We start from the raw sequence: 12,433 nt of genomic DNA on the forward strand, positions 1-12,433 counted from the left end.
CCTACAGAGGAGGTCACGTGACCGCCAATATAACGTGATTCGCGAAAGTGCAGAACAGTGGCAGATGTGCATTAAAATCGGAGAGGACTATTTTAAAACATATTCAACATTGAAACTAAATATTGTTTCTTTTATGGAAGTAATTCAATTAGTTCGCAAACTTTTTGATCACCCCTCATATTAACTTCCTTTACCCCTATCAACTTATATTTGTTTTACCTTGAAACAATTTTACTCCCTATTTGGTGTTCTTATTAGACAGTGACTGCCGTTTTTCTTGTACATCAGCAAGTTCCTTTTCATTTGCTGTTTTGAACCTCTTAGCTTGGCCAGATGAATTATCATATTTAGGTCAAGCAAAGTTCTCTTTTCTCTCAACAGAAAATGTTGTATCCAATTACTCAAGGACATCCTCTAATGATTTAGATACAACCTGTTCAAGTTGAAATTCCTCTTCAAGGAAGAATTCCGGAGCCTCTAACTCTTTATCATCTTCATTGTTGGTGTTTGTTGTTTTATCAAGATATTGATCTAAATTGTAATTCAGATAAAAGTTTGATGCCATGTTTTAGATATTTGTAAACAAAGCAGACGTTCTGTGGCCGAATGTCACAGAAAACATTACTCACCCACATCAATCCTTAATAAAGCTAATTTACCAAAAAAGAGGTGAAGAATATTTATACTTTTTAAAGAATTTTATTTGCTTTGCTATCCTAGGTACATCCATTATGTAAACAAACAGGTATATGCATATGTAATATTTACATGCATATACATGAATAGTTCCTGCGGGGGTTGTCAAGGGGGCGTGGCAACAGAGCTAACCAGATTATACAAATATTTTCTGTTTATTTAACCAATCGAAATGCATGTAACAAACTAAATTAAATTATTTTGTTTTAAACTTGGGTTTTTATATTGCTAATTTGGGCATTCCTTACGAAGCTTTTGTAAACTTTTCACATTTTCGACTTCTTCTCAAGAACCGCTGAGCCAATTTCAACCAAACTTGCAACAAAGCATCCGTAGGTGAAGGGGATTTAAGTTTGTCAAATGAAGGGTCACGCCCTCATTCAAGCGGAGATAATTGGGAATTAATGAAAATTTGGCTCTTCTCAAGAACCACTGTGCCTAGAATGATAAAACTTATGGGGAAACATCCTCAGGTAGTGTAGATTCAATTTTGTTCAAATCATGACTCCCGGGGTTAAGGCAGGGCCACAAAGGCCGACCAAAGTTTTACAAAGAAATATATAGGAAAATTCTTTAAAAATCTTTTTCTCAAGAATAACAAAGCCATAATTGATCATATTTATATGGTAGCATCTTCAGATAGTGTAGATTTAAGTTTGTTCAAATCATAACCCCCGGGGGATAGGGCGGGGCCACAATGGCAGTTTTACATAAAAATACAAAGGAAAATTCTTTAAAAAATCTTCTTCTCAAGAATAACAAAGCCATAATTGATCATTTTAATATGGAGCATCCTCAGGTAGTGTAGATTCAAGTTTGTTCCAATCATGACTCCCGGAAGTAGGGCGGGGCCACAAAGGCCGACCAAAGTTTTACATAGAAATTATAGGAAAATTCTTCAAAATTTTTCTTCTCAAGAATAACAAAGCCAAAATTGATCATATTTATATGGAAGCACCCTTAGGTTGTGTAGATTCAAGTTTGTTCAAATCGTGACCCCCGGGGGTAGGGCAGGGCCACAATGGCCGACCAAAGTTTTACATAGAAATATATACATGTAGGAAAATATTTTAAAAATCATCTTTTTAAGTATAGAAAAGCCATGATAGGTCATAAGACTTCTTTTGGATTTAAACTATTCAATTATAAATCAATTTCTACTTTTTCCTAGCCAAGGTGCTCAGGTGAGCGATATGGCCCATGGGCCTCATGTTTCATTTGCTTGTGTTTACCTGGCCAATAATGTGTATAAATAAAATGGTATCAACACCTGCGGTTTCAATCGCCTTTGGGCGAAAAATCAATCATGCATGTTATTTCGGTACATGAATTAGTGTTAAAAATCATTGAATATGCTGAATATGCTGCTCTATAATGACTCTCATTTCAACCTATGTAATGCAAAAAAAATGATAAATTAAATCTGTATAAATTTCTTTCAGGATTAATCAACTTTGAACATAATCTGAGGGTTCCATTCTGGTAATTTCAGATGTACACACTAACATTTACCAATAAAAAAGGTGTATTATAGAGCCAGAGAAAATAACAAAAATTTAATTGACATGTCAGTAAAAATAAGCATGACTGAAAATAATACTTGGCAATTTTAACAAAGAATTTTTCAAGAGCCTAAATACTGAAGAAAAATGCCTTTAGAGTATCCCGATAGTATGGAAATTGGCCTTGGTCTGTAATGATAAGATCCATTCAAAGATTATTCTGGTGGATAATAATCAATTCAAGTTTAATTTACTGTATAAGAAAAAAGATATGGGAACCAGTATCAATCACAAAAAATAAGAAATTGAATTTTTAATATACCAGATAATTGTGATGAAATATTCATGTTCAGTGTAATTCATTTATGTAGGTGTGAAAGCCCTCTTCCTTTAATAAATATTAGTTCAAATTGTTTCTATGCGCACATGTATATGACCCTCGCATTAAATTGAAAGGATCCCTGGCATACGACTCAAGATGAATTTCAGCTGTTTTTTATAGTTCCATTGTTTAATTCAAATCTAATTTCTGAGTTAGCTCCGTTAAAGTAATAAACCCGCCCACTGGGACTGCTTTCCTGGACAGCTGGGACTGCTGTTGGTCTGGTCGGTACTGTAGGTGGAGACATTTAAATTGCATTGATGTGGAATGTAAACAATTGCACATGTGATTTTTCTGCAATCAGATGCTACATTACGAATTTAAATGGTGCAGAGAGATTGTGTAATTTCATGGTGCACAAATAATAAATGACTCTTGTGTTTAGGAATGGGGCGACATAAGCCTATATTTACTAATTTCACTACCAATACCAGATTTCTTTCAAAATCTCATGACGGAAAATACACAGTTAAATAAGAAACACATTATCTTCGAATCTTATCAAAATTTGTGCATAATCTTTCATAGTTTGAAGTTGGAAGTACGATAAATACTGTCCAAATAGAAACTTCAAATGACAAACACAATGAAATGTTCTATGAAAGGTTTGGCGTATCGAACCGTGGAATGTCACGGGTAAAGTAATTATTATATCCATCGTTGGCACTCGTGGACCTGTTCATTCAGTGGCTAACTTCACGGTGGTTTGTAGGCTTTTCAAAAAATTAGATATGAGCCTCAACTTAGTCTACATTGTCCGTTGGATATGTACAAGTTTAAATTTAAATACACATTCTGCAAATTAGAAAAATGGCCAAGTTGCGACTCGATGTAATCAATGTCGTTGAAAACTAGTATGAATATGAATGACAATAGAAATGAGACAAAACTGTTAGACCCGCGTCTCAAAAGCTACTTTTGCTCGGCATTATTTAATTCTTTCATGTAATATAACACACCAAATCCTGCTCTTAAGACATCGGTAAATTCCTATGAAACTAAATTTAAAGAAAATGGGATTTCATTTTGCGCAAAACACAGGGATCCAACTCTTATAGCATAAGTGCACTCGTCCTTTTGTTCAATTCCTAAAAGTATTAAATGTAAAAAAAATTACAGGTTTCAGAACCTAAACAATATCTATATTTATGGGGAAAATAAAAGTAAAAATAATTTCAGATTGCCCCATAACGAAATATTGCTTTAGCTTCTTCCTCCCTATTGTACGCACGCGCAGAAAAAGTTTAATAAACTACCATAGTTTCCAATAGTCAGGAATAAATGTAAGAAGACCGAACATTTGGATATATTGTTTTAAAAAAGTTGTTAGAACATATTTCTCACCATTGCATGCTGCAGTTGAATGTTATTTACAAGTTTCAGCTAAAAATAAAAGTGCTGTGACCTTGACATACGCAAAAACACCAAAACGATAGATATCACCTTTTTTCTGGCACTTAAATACTGTGCAGTCTTTTCTTGTTTATAGAGCATTTTAATTGTCATATCTTCGCTATATACTTTTAAACAGGTCTTTGTCTGTATGCTACATGTATCGTAAAAGAAACACATGAATTTGAATCGTTGTCTTATTTTAAATGATTACAAAAAATGCATAACTATGGAAGTAGGTACTGGTAAATATATTGCCGCACACTATATCTGGCTGATAAGATAAATTATGGTTTTGTTTTATTTTTATTAGAAAAGTGATGACTTTTACTTCTCAATTATCAAGTTCCCTTACTTATACAGCAATTTACCTTCATCACATACATACAGGGTTTATAACTCTCATTTTATTCGATACGCAAGAGTATGCTCTACATAAGTTTTTTTTCGAAAATTTCTAAAACTAGGTAAATTATTGACAAATTGATAAAACAAGAATATCCACAGTCTTGTTTCAAGTCATCATTCCCTTAGTATTGTAAAATGTCCTTGTCAGCGAATAAAATTTATGATATTGATTCAAATGCTGAATGATTTTTTTTCAATTGTTATTGTTATGCCATTATTTACACACTGAATTGTCGACGGCATTTTCCTTTTTTATTTTTTCGATCATGACCTGGAGCAAACCGCTGGTGTTTGTTGGCAGGGGATGCTCAGTATTTCATGCATGGGACCTGTGCACACCTCTAATGTTTAAGAGCTCCAATTTTTATAGCTTAGTAGAGTTTTGTCTTTAAACACTGTAGATTACTAGTGTCTTTATATCGTTAATAAGAAAATTTATTACTATACCTCATTATAAATATTCTAAACAACGCGTTATCTGATTGGTTTTAGGTTATTACGTGATCGGACCGTAAAACTTCATATTTCCCGGCCGTCGGCACGCTTTTCATCATATTCCACCTCTTCGGAACACCTAGTGTATTTTCCCGCAATATAGTTCTCGTTCGTTGAACGAAAACTCCCGAGAGATGTAGACGTCACAATAGCCTGGTTTACGTCACAAAACTGATGATAATGTGTTGACCAAAGGGTTTTATAGTAACTTTACGTAAAAATGAAAGTGAATTTGAGAGCGGTGCCGAATTTGAAAGTTTATGTTTATTTCAAAGGTTTTGCTTTTTTCGGTATAATAAACAATTCATTGCAAGAATGTTCGGGAAACATGAAGACTTATTCAGCCAAGAAATATAATGTTCCCCTCGGGCAAGGCCCTCGGGAAATATGATTTTTATTGGCTGAATAAGTCTTTATATTTCCCCACTATCATGCAATAAATGTATAATATTTGCTGCAGGTTAGCAGTAAACCTCTTTTGCTGTAAGCTTGTCGAAACAAAGGTTTTTGAAGATTGCAGGGTTTCTTTAATTTAACTTTGTTGCAGCAAATTTGCAGCAATGTTTGCAGCAATGTATACTGAAGACTTTGTTTGCCCTGCTCTTTTTTTTTCAAATTATACTGTTTTATGGACTTTGATATTGAATACTTTTTGACATCTCCAAATCCTTCTTAGACCAATTTTTCTTCAACAACAATTAAAAATGAACTTTCTTCTGTTCTTGTTTTGATTAAATAATAAATCATAGCTTTATTTTCAACAAAAAAGTGAAGGTAAGATCAAAACAAGAAAACCACCAAACTAAAGTAAATGAATGTTGTAAATAGTCAAAAAATATTTTATCAATTAGGTCACTGTCAAAGTGAAAAACAACTCTGCCGTCTGTTGGTACTAGGGTGTGATTTAATATTTTTTGTGTGAATGTAAACGTAAACCGTTAAAAATCTACTTTTAATTTTCAATAGAAATATTATTGCAAGTTTAATTCAGACAAAGTACTAAACAATCATACACTCACAGGTAACTTTTTTTTTAGATAACTAAAAGTTTAAAATCTTAAAATTTTAAGGAAACAGAATTCTTTGCAGTGACTAGTTGCTGAAGTTATTTGTTATGTTCTTTTTGTGGTCGAAAGGTTCGGTTCGATTCTCGTTCCTGACTTGCTTGTCAAACCTTAGATGTGAAAGATGGTAGTCACTGTTCCTTTACTCAACATGCAACACAAAAAGTGAGAACCTACGAGTGTTACTTTCGATGTTTGTTACTTTATATGTTGGCAATTCCAATGGTCCTTAGTGCTGGGCAAAGGTTTAAATTTGAAACTTTTTACTGGCTCCATTTATGTTGTAGCTTATATTTAAGGGGGGAATCGCAAGATGATATCGATTATGAATAAATTCTTATATTAAAGTTCAAAATGCATTATAATAATTGTTATTTTGTTGTTCGCGTCTTTTTACAAAACAGTAGTAATATAATTTTTTAAACTGAAGAACTCTGTTACCCGATCCCAGTTAGTAAGCGTTTGACCACTTTTTTAAAATTAAGAACATAGCATTCTAAATTATTTTTATCAAAATTTTGTTAAAAAATTATTTATTCAGATTTTATCATTGCATTTTTGACAAACGTTCTCTTATGAATCGAGGCAATTTTCTTCCGTACGAATCTCTGGTAATATAAAACCCAATCGAAAAATATGAAGTCATTGTTGTATGATGAATGCCTGCCGATTTCCAGTGACGCAAGTATCAAATACACATTAAGGTTTTTCCATCCTCATAATTTTAATGGTTCAAAGTACTTAAACTGTGTTTTTTTTTTCATTAGATATAGTTTAAATTTACCAATTACTGCAAAAAGATATAAATTGCCATATCATTTAAGACTGGAGACATTATATCGTATAAGTAGAATTTTTAGCGAGGATTTAGTTTTGACATTTGCAAGGATCATGAGATCGCTAAAATTGAATACCGCTAAAAATTAATTGCATTTTATTTGTAATAGCTGCTTTAGTAAGCATTTTAAAGTCGCTAAAATTACCTCTCGCTAAAAATAAGTTACTACATATTAAGGAAAAATCGCTAAATTTGCGTCCCGTTAAAATTTCCACTTATACGGTAGTCCCTGAAACGTTCTACTTTCCCACCTGAACCGTGAACGAACGTAAAGCGAAAGGGGAGTGAAAACCAAATAAGTAATGTGCTGTCATAGTTTTTATTGAAGAGAGAGAAATGTACGAGAAAGAGAGAGAGAGAGAGACCCTCCATTCTCAGATATCTGTTGTATCAAAAAAAAATCTTCTTATTTTTCCTTAATAAGCAGTAAAAGAATGACAATGAAGACTGAACGATAAGTAAACGGTGAACGCAAGGTGAACGCAAAGTAAACGGAACGAAGAGCGAACGGTGAACGTTTTGTGAACGGTGAACGCGAGCGCACGGTGAACGGTGAAAGCAAAACTGTGAACGGAGAGCAAACGGTGAACGCACGCTGAACGAACAGTGAACGCACGCTGAACGAACGGTGAACGAACGGTGAGTGAACGGGAAAATGGGAAAGTAGAACGTTTCAGGGACTGTATATACAGAAGTACAGTTCAACGCACTTTTTAAGCTCACATGGATTTTCGCACAAATTAAAGTCACATTGTTCTTGCAATAAAACTTAAAATTATCGAGTTTCAGTACGAGACACACTCGTTATATTATTAAATATTTTACGTTTAAGATGCATATTCTCTACAATCATTATCTAGAGATTTGAATGTCAATGAGCTAAAAAGAAATTATTTTATAAATTGTGTGATGCTAAATGTGTATGGTTCTACCATAGGTATTTACAAATTAATTAATCGAACTTTCTTTGAAACGTTTTGATTGAAATGTTCAAATTTATTATTTATAGATGAGTATTTTTCTAGGTTCTTCGCACATTTTCCATACTTCTCTTTGTTTTGTAGAAATGCAGCGCCAAAAAATGACAAAAATGCATGAAGAAATTATGTGAAAGGATAGGATAATAATATCTTCAACATAGTAAATTGTAAATTTTGTAAAGAAAATTACATTTACTTTGAAAATTTCACATTTTGCGTTGGAAGGTATCTGAAAAATGCCATCTTTTAACATTGAAACCAGTCAAAAAACATTGAAAACAGATGAGAAATACTTCTTCCATCTTGCGCCTTTGTGTCATATAAATGTACAGAAAATGTATAGAAAATACAGAGGTTACATGAACTGCACTGTTTCTGTATAAAGGCAAGGCAAGAGTATGCTTTAAAATTAACGGATATAAAGATGATTGCATTTGACGAGAAACCATGAAAAAACATTTGGAAACTCTCATAATATATCATCAAAGAGTATATAAAAATCCTACCTATTATTATGTGTGAATTATGTTTAAAGGAATGGAATATGATCAAAATTAAGTTATAAATCATTTTAAAAATATATTTTATTGTCATGTTACACAATTTTACATTATAACAATGTGACCTTGATTTTTGAGTTTAAAAAGAGTGTTGAGCTGTATATGTCAACATTAAAAATTGTACATCTTTTTGTCAACAGTATTATAAAAATCATGTAAAAACTGATTCAAATACATAACTTTGATGCTGAAAGTTCCGAAATACTTGCTACTTATAAAATACTTGTTGCCCTAGTTAGCATTTTTGAAAGATCGAAAAATTGATTAAAAAATAAATATATACATTTTAAATTTTTTTTTTACTTTTCAATATCTATCATCAAACCTACTGAAAAAACATTCTTTCAAAAGATATTGTTATATTGGGTGTAAATTTTAATTAATAACAGTTTTTGCAAATATCTATGACATCATACGAGGGTGGAATTACCTTAACAACTATTTGAAAGTTTGATTTATCAAAGATCTAGTAATAAGCTACCTAAATATGTGAAAATGAAAAAAAACAAACAAACTTAGAACAAGACAGGAAATTAATTGTCGGTGCTCTCAAAAAATCTTTTATTCCTTTTTTATTAATACGAAGGTTCGAAAAAGAATCTACAGAGAACCTTTTTTAAAAAATTACATAAAAAACAAACAATAACTTTTGTTATTCATGAATAGCAATGACTACCAAAAATACCAAGTTGTCAGACTTATACTTTTATTTCCTCAGTTTAAAAGGTACATGTGTGAACTTTTTCAATACTTAATTTGTTTCGATAAAAAACAATTATCTTTTCGGACATAGAAATAATTAAGAAAAACGATTTTTATAGCTTATATCATTTGAGAGAATGGGAAAACAGTTTGCTTTTGGTGGCAGCTTTTTGTTTTGACAACTTTGTGGTTTATATACTTTTTATTTGTCAAAATATTTTTGCCAAAGTAATGTTTGTTTGCAACAGGGGAGATACCGTTGCCAAATTTATTGTTCTTTGTACTCAGGAAATATCCCGGTGATCTTCCCTTAACTTTACCTGTGTTATATACTTATTGTCATTAAATAAATGACAATTCTCACTCAGTATACATTGTTTGTTATATTTCAACTATTGCGGCAGTCTAGCCAGATCACTAGGGTTACATAAAGTCCTATTTGTTTTATTATCAAAAATACTTACTAAAACACAAAATACCAAAACTTGAAAAAAAAACTTACCAGTATTGAGAACTCTTTGCAGAAAAATGGAATTAATTAAGTCCTTTGGCATAATATGAGGGAAAACAATTTCGTTAAATAACGAATGCACTGTGTGTCCCTGGCAAACATCCAGCTTTTAAATGCAGCAACAAAGAATTTAGAATTCTCCAGAAAGACCCTTTTAATTCTTAATTCTAGGCAATAGTTGAGACCAGCATAATGAAATCTTTCATATGCAAATAGTTAGGGGCGAGGCAAAATTTGTCACAGTGATGGGACCGATAAAAACACGCATAAAGCAATGGAGTTCTTTTGCATCAAAGAAAACCATGGTATGAATGATTTGTCTTATAGTTCCTATTAGACATTTCCAGCTAAAAGCGCCACGAGCTCGGACTCGTACTCTGTACTTCGATAAATAAGGGGCCGTATAAAAAGTTTTCAAAAAGAGTTAAAAAGCTATATACTAAGTATGGTGTATATGAACTAGAAAAGTAAAACACGAGATTAATCAAACATTAAGGTAATATTTGCTATCTAAATTCAAAATAAAATCACCGATTTTTTAATATCATTATCTACGATACATCAACACCAAGGTATACTCTTCGCATTCATAACACCTGACTGCTTAATTGTCACGGGTATCGGCGTGGAAGGGCCACCCGTGTTCATGCTGTTCATCTTTCAATATGTTTTTGTTTACATTTTATTGCAGTTACGTGTATCTGCGTTTGTTTGTAAACTGCACCGACCTGTACAATTATAATTGTAAGTTTCTTTGGTAACTTACTGCCCTGCACTAGACAAATTACTATGCTATTATTTTTGCTATCGAGTGCTGTGCAGCATACATCCTTCTGCATCGGCGTCGACTGATTACACAGTTACTAAGTCCTGTCCTTTGAACGTATAATTATCTGGGTCTGCAGATATAGCAAGAATGCGAACAAAAATGGTGGACGCATTCATGTTCAGCATTAAAAATGCATTACAGTGCAAAACATAAACGACACATTAACTCAGAGTTAAACCCTTCCTTTATGAAATATTTTTAAAAATGCAATACATGTATCACTTTAAAATGTCATGTTAAGTGCAACATACAGCAAAAGGAAAACAAAGTATCAATTCACAAAATCATTTTGGTAAGTGCAGTTGGCATTTTAAATTAAAACTTCTCCTCAAAGAATTCAATGCCAGTCTGGAATTTTAAAATTTAAGAAAACTCCGTGTCAGAGGTTAGCGACTTGCTGGTCGCACAGTGAAGGTAAACATATGAGAAATTCATTCTATTACATAATTTGTTAATGTAAACAAAAGTGTTTTGTCAAAAGAGACGAATTCACTCAATGACATGCGAAATTTGAGTCAAAGTTTATTTTCAAAACAAACCTGTGAATCATTCCTTCAGGGAAGTGCATTACTCTCTCAGGTTTTCCTTTTAAGCTCACCTTAGCTGAAGGCTCACGTAACCTTTTCTGATCAAAATTTGTCCGTTGTCTGTCGTCGTTGTAGTCGTCGTTGTAAATTTTCACATTTTATCTTCTTCTCAAGAACCACCGGACCAATTTCAACCAAGATTGCCACAAAGTATCTCATGGGTAAAGAGAATTCAAGTTTGTTCAAATGAGGGGACACATCCTCTTCCAAAGGAAGATAATTATAAATTAGTGAAAAATTAATGGAATTTTAAAATAAATTTCTTCTCAAGAACCACTTGGCCAGGAAAGATGAAACTCATGTGGAACGTCCTCAGGTAGTGTAGATTCAAGTTTGTTCAAATCATGACCCCTGGGCAAGGGTGGTGCCAAAATGGCCGATCAAAGTCTTACATAGGAATATATAGGAAAAATCTTTAAAAATCTTCTCAGGAACCATTGGGACATGAAAGATAAAACTTTCGTTGAATTATCCTCACGTAGTGTACATTCAAGTTTGTTCTAATCATGGCCCCCGGGGGTAGGGCGGGGCTTCAATGGCCAATCAAAGTTTTACATAGGAATATATAGGAAAAATCTTTAAAAATCTTCTCAAGAACCATTAGTACAGGAAATATGAAACTCATATTGAGTCATCCTCAGATAGTGTACATTCAAGTTTGTTCAAATCATCACCCCGGGGGTAAGTAGGGATCACAGTGACCGATCAAAGTTTTACATAGGAGTATAAAGGGAAAATCTTTAAAAATCTTCTTCTCAAGAACCATTGAGTCATAAAAGATGAAACTCATGTGGAAGCATCCTCAGGTAGTGTAAATTTAAGTTTGTTCAAATCATGACCCCCAGGGATAGGGTGGGGCCACAATGAGGGATCCAATTTTTATATTAAAATATATTCTGAAAAATCTTTTTTTCTAAATAATAGCAAAGCCATGCTTAGTGATATTTATATGGAAGCGTCCTCAGGTAGTGAAGAATTAATTTTGTTCAACTCATAACCTCCAAGGGTACGGAAGGGTCTCAATGGTAGATCAAAGTTTTACAAAGGAAAATAAAGGGAAATTCTCAATAACAGAAAAGCTACCGATATAAGTTAAGTCATATTGATTTGTAAGCATCCTCATGTATTGAAGGTTTAAATTTGTTGAGATCATGAGTACCCTTTGGGGTAGTGAGGGGAATGAATGGGAGTCAAATTTAAATCACTGCAAAGTAATTTATACAAATAAAATATTTAAAAAATTTATAGGAATCTTTTTCTCAGGAACTTTCTTTAATAAGAAGTTATGTGCTGTATTCTCAATGGAGGCATTCTCAAGTAGTATTAGAATTCAAGCCCCCTTCCCCTACCCCCTTTTCAATTCTGATCTGATTTGTGCGTTTTCCTAGCCGATGTGCTAAGGTAGGCGATATGACCCTTGGACCTATTGTTTTAGATTCCATTACAGGAGTACCTTTTATGCTCCTCAGACGAATTTGGGGAACATT

General features: G+C 33.0%; 1 protein-coding gene across 1 annotated transcript in view; it reads right to left on the minus strand.

The window, feature by feature from the left end:
- Nucleotides 1-9,597, minus strand: part of LOC134274513 (beta-1,4-N-acetylgalactosaminyltransferase bre-4-like) — a 59,951-nt gene extending 50,354 nt beyond the window's left edge. The window contains exon 1 of the mRNA XM_062756797.1: nucleotides 9,522-9,597. The gene's annotated coding sequence lies outside the window, so the exon portion shown is untranslated. The remainder of the gene's footprint in view (nucleotides 1-9,521) is intronic.
- Between the last annotated feature and the right edge of the window lie 2,836 nt (nucleotides 9,598-12,433).

Source organism: Saccostrea cucullata, unplaced genomic scaffold (genome assembly GCF_032062105.1).
Source record: "Saccostrea cucullata isolate Sc308-1 unplaced genomic scaffold, CSIRO_AGI_Scuc_v1 ctg719, whole genome shotgun sequence".
NCBI classification, from domain to species: Eukaryota; Metazoa; Mollusca; class Bivalvia; order Ostreida; family Ostreidae; genus Saccostrea; species Saccostrea cuccullata.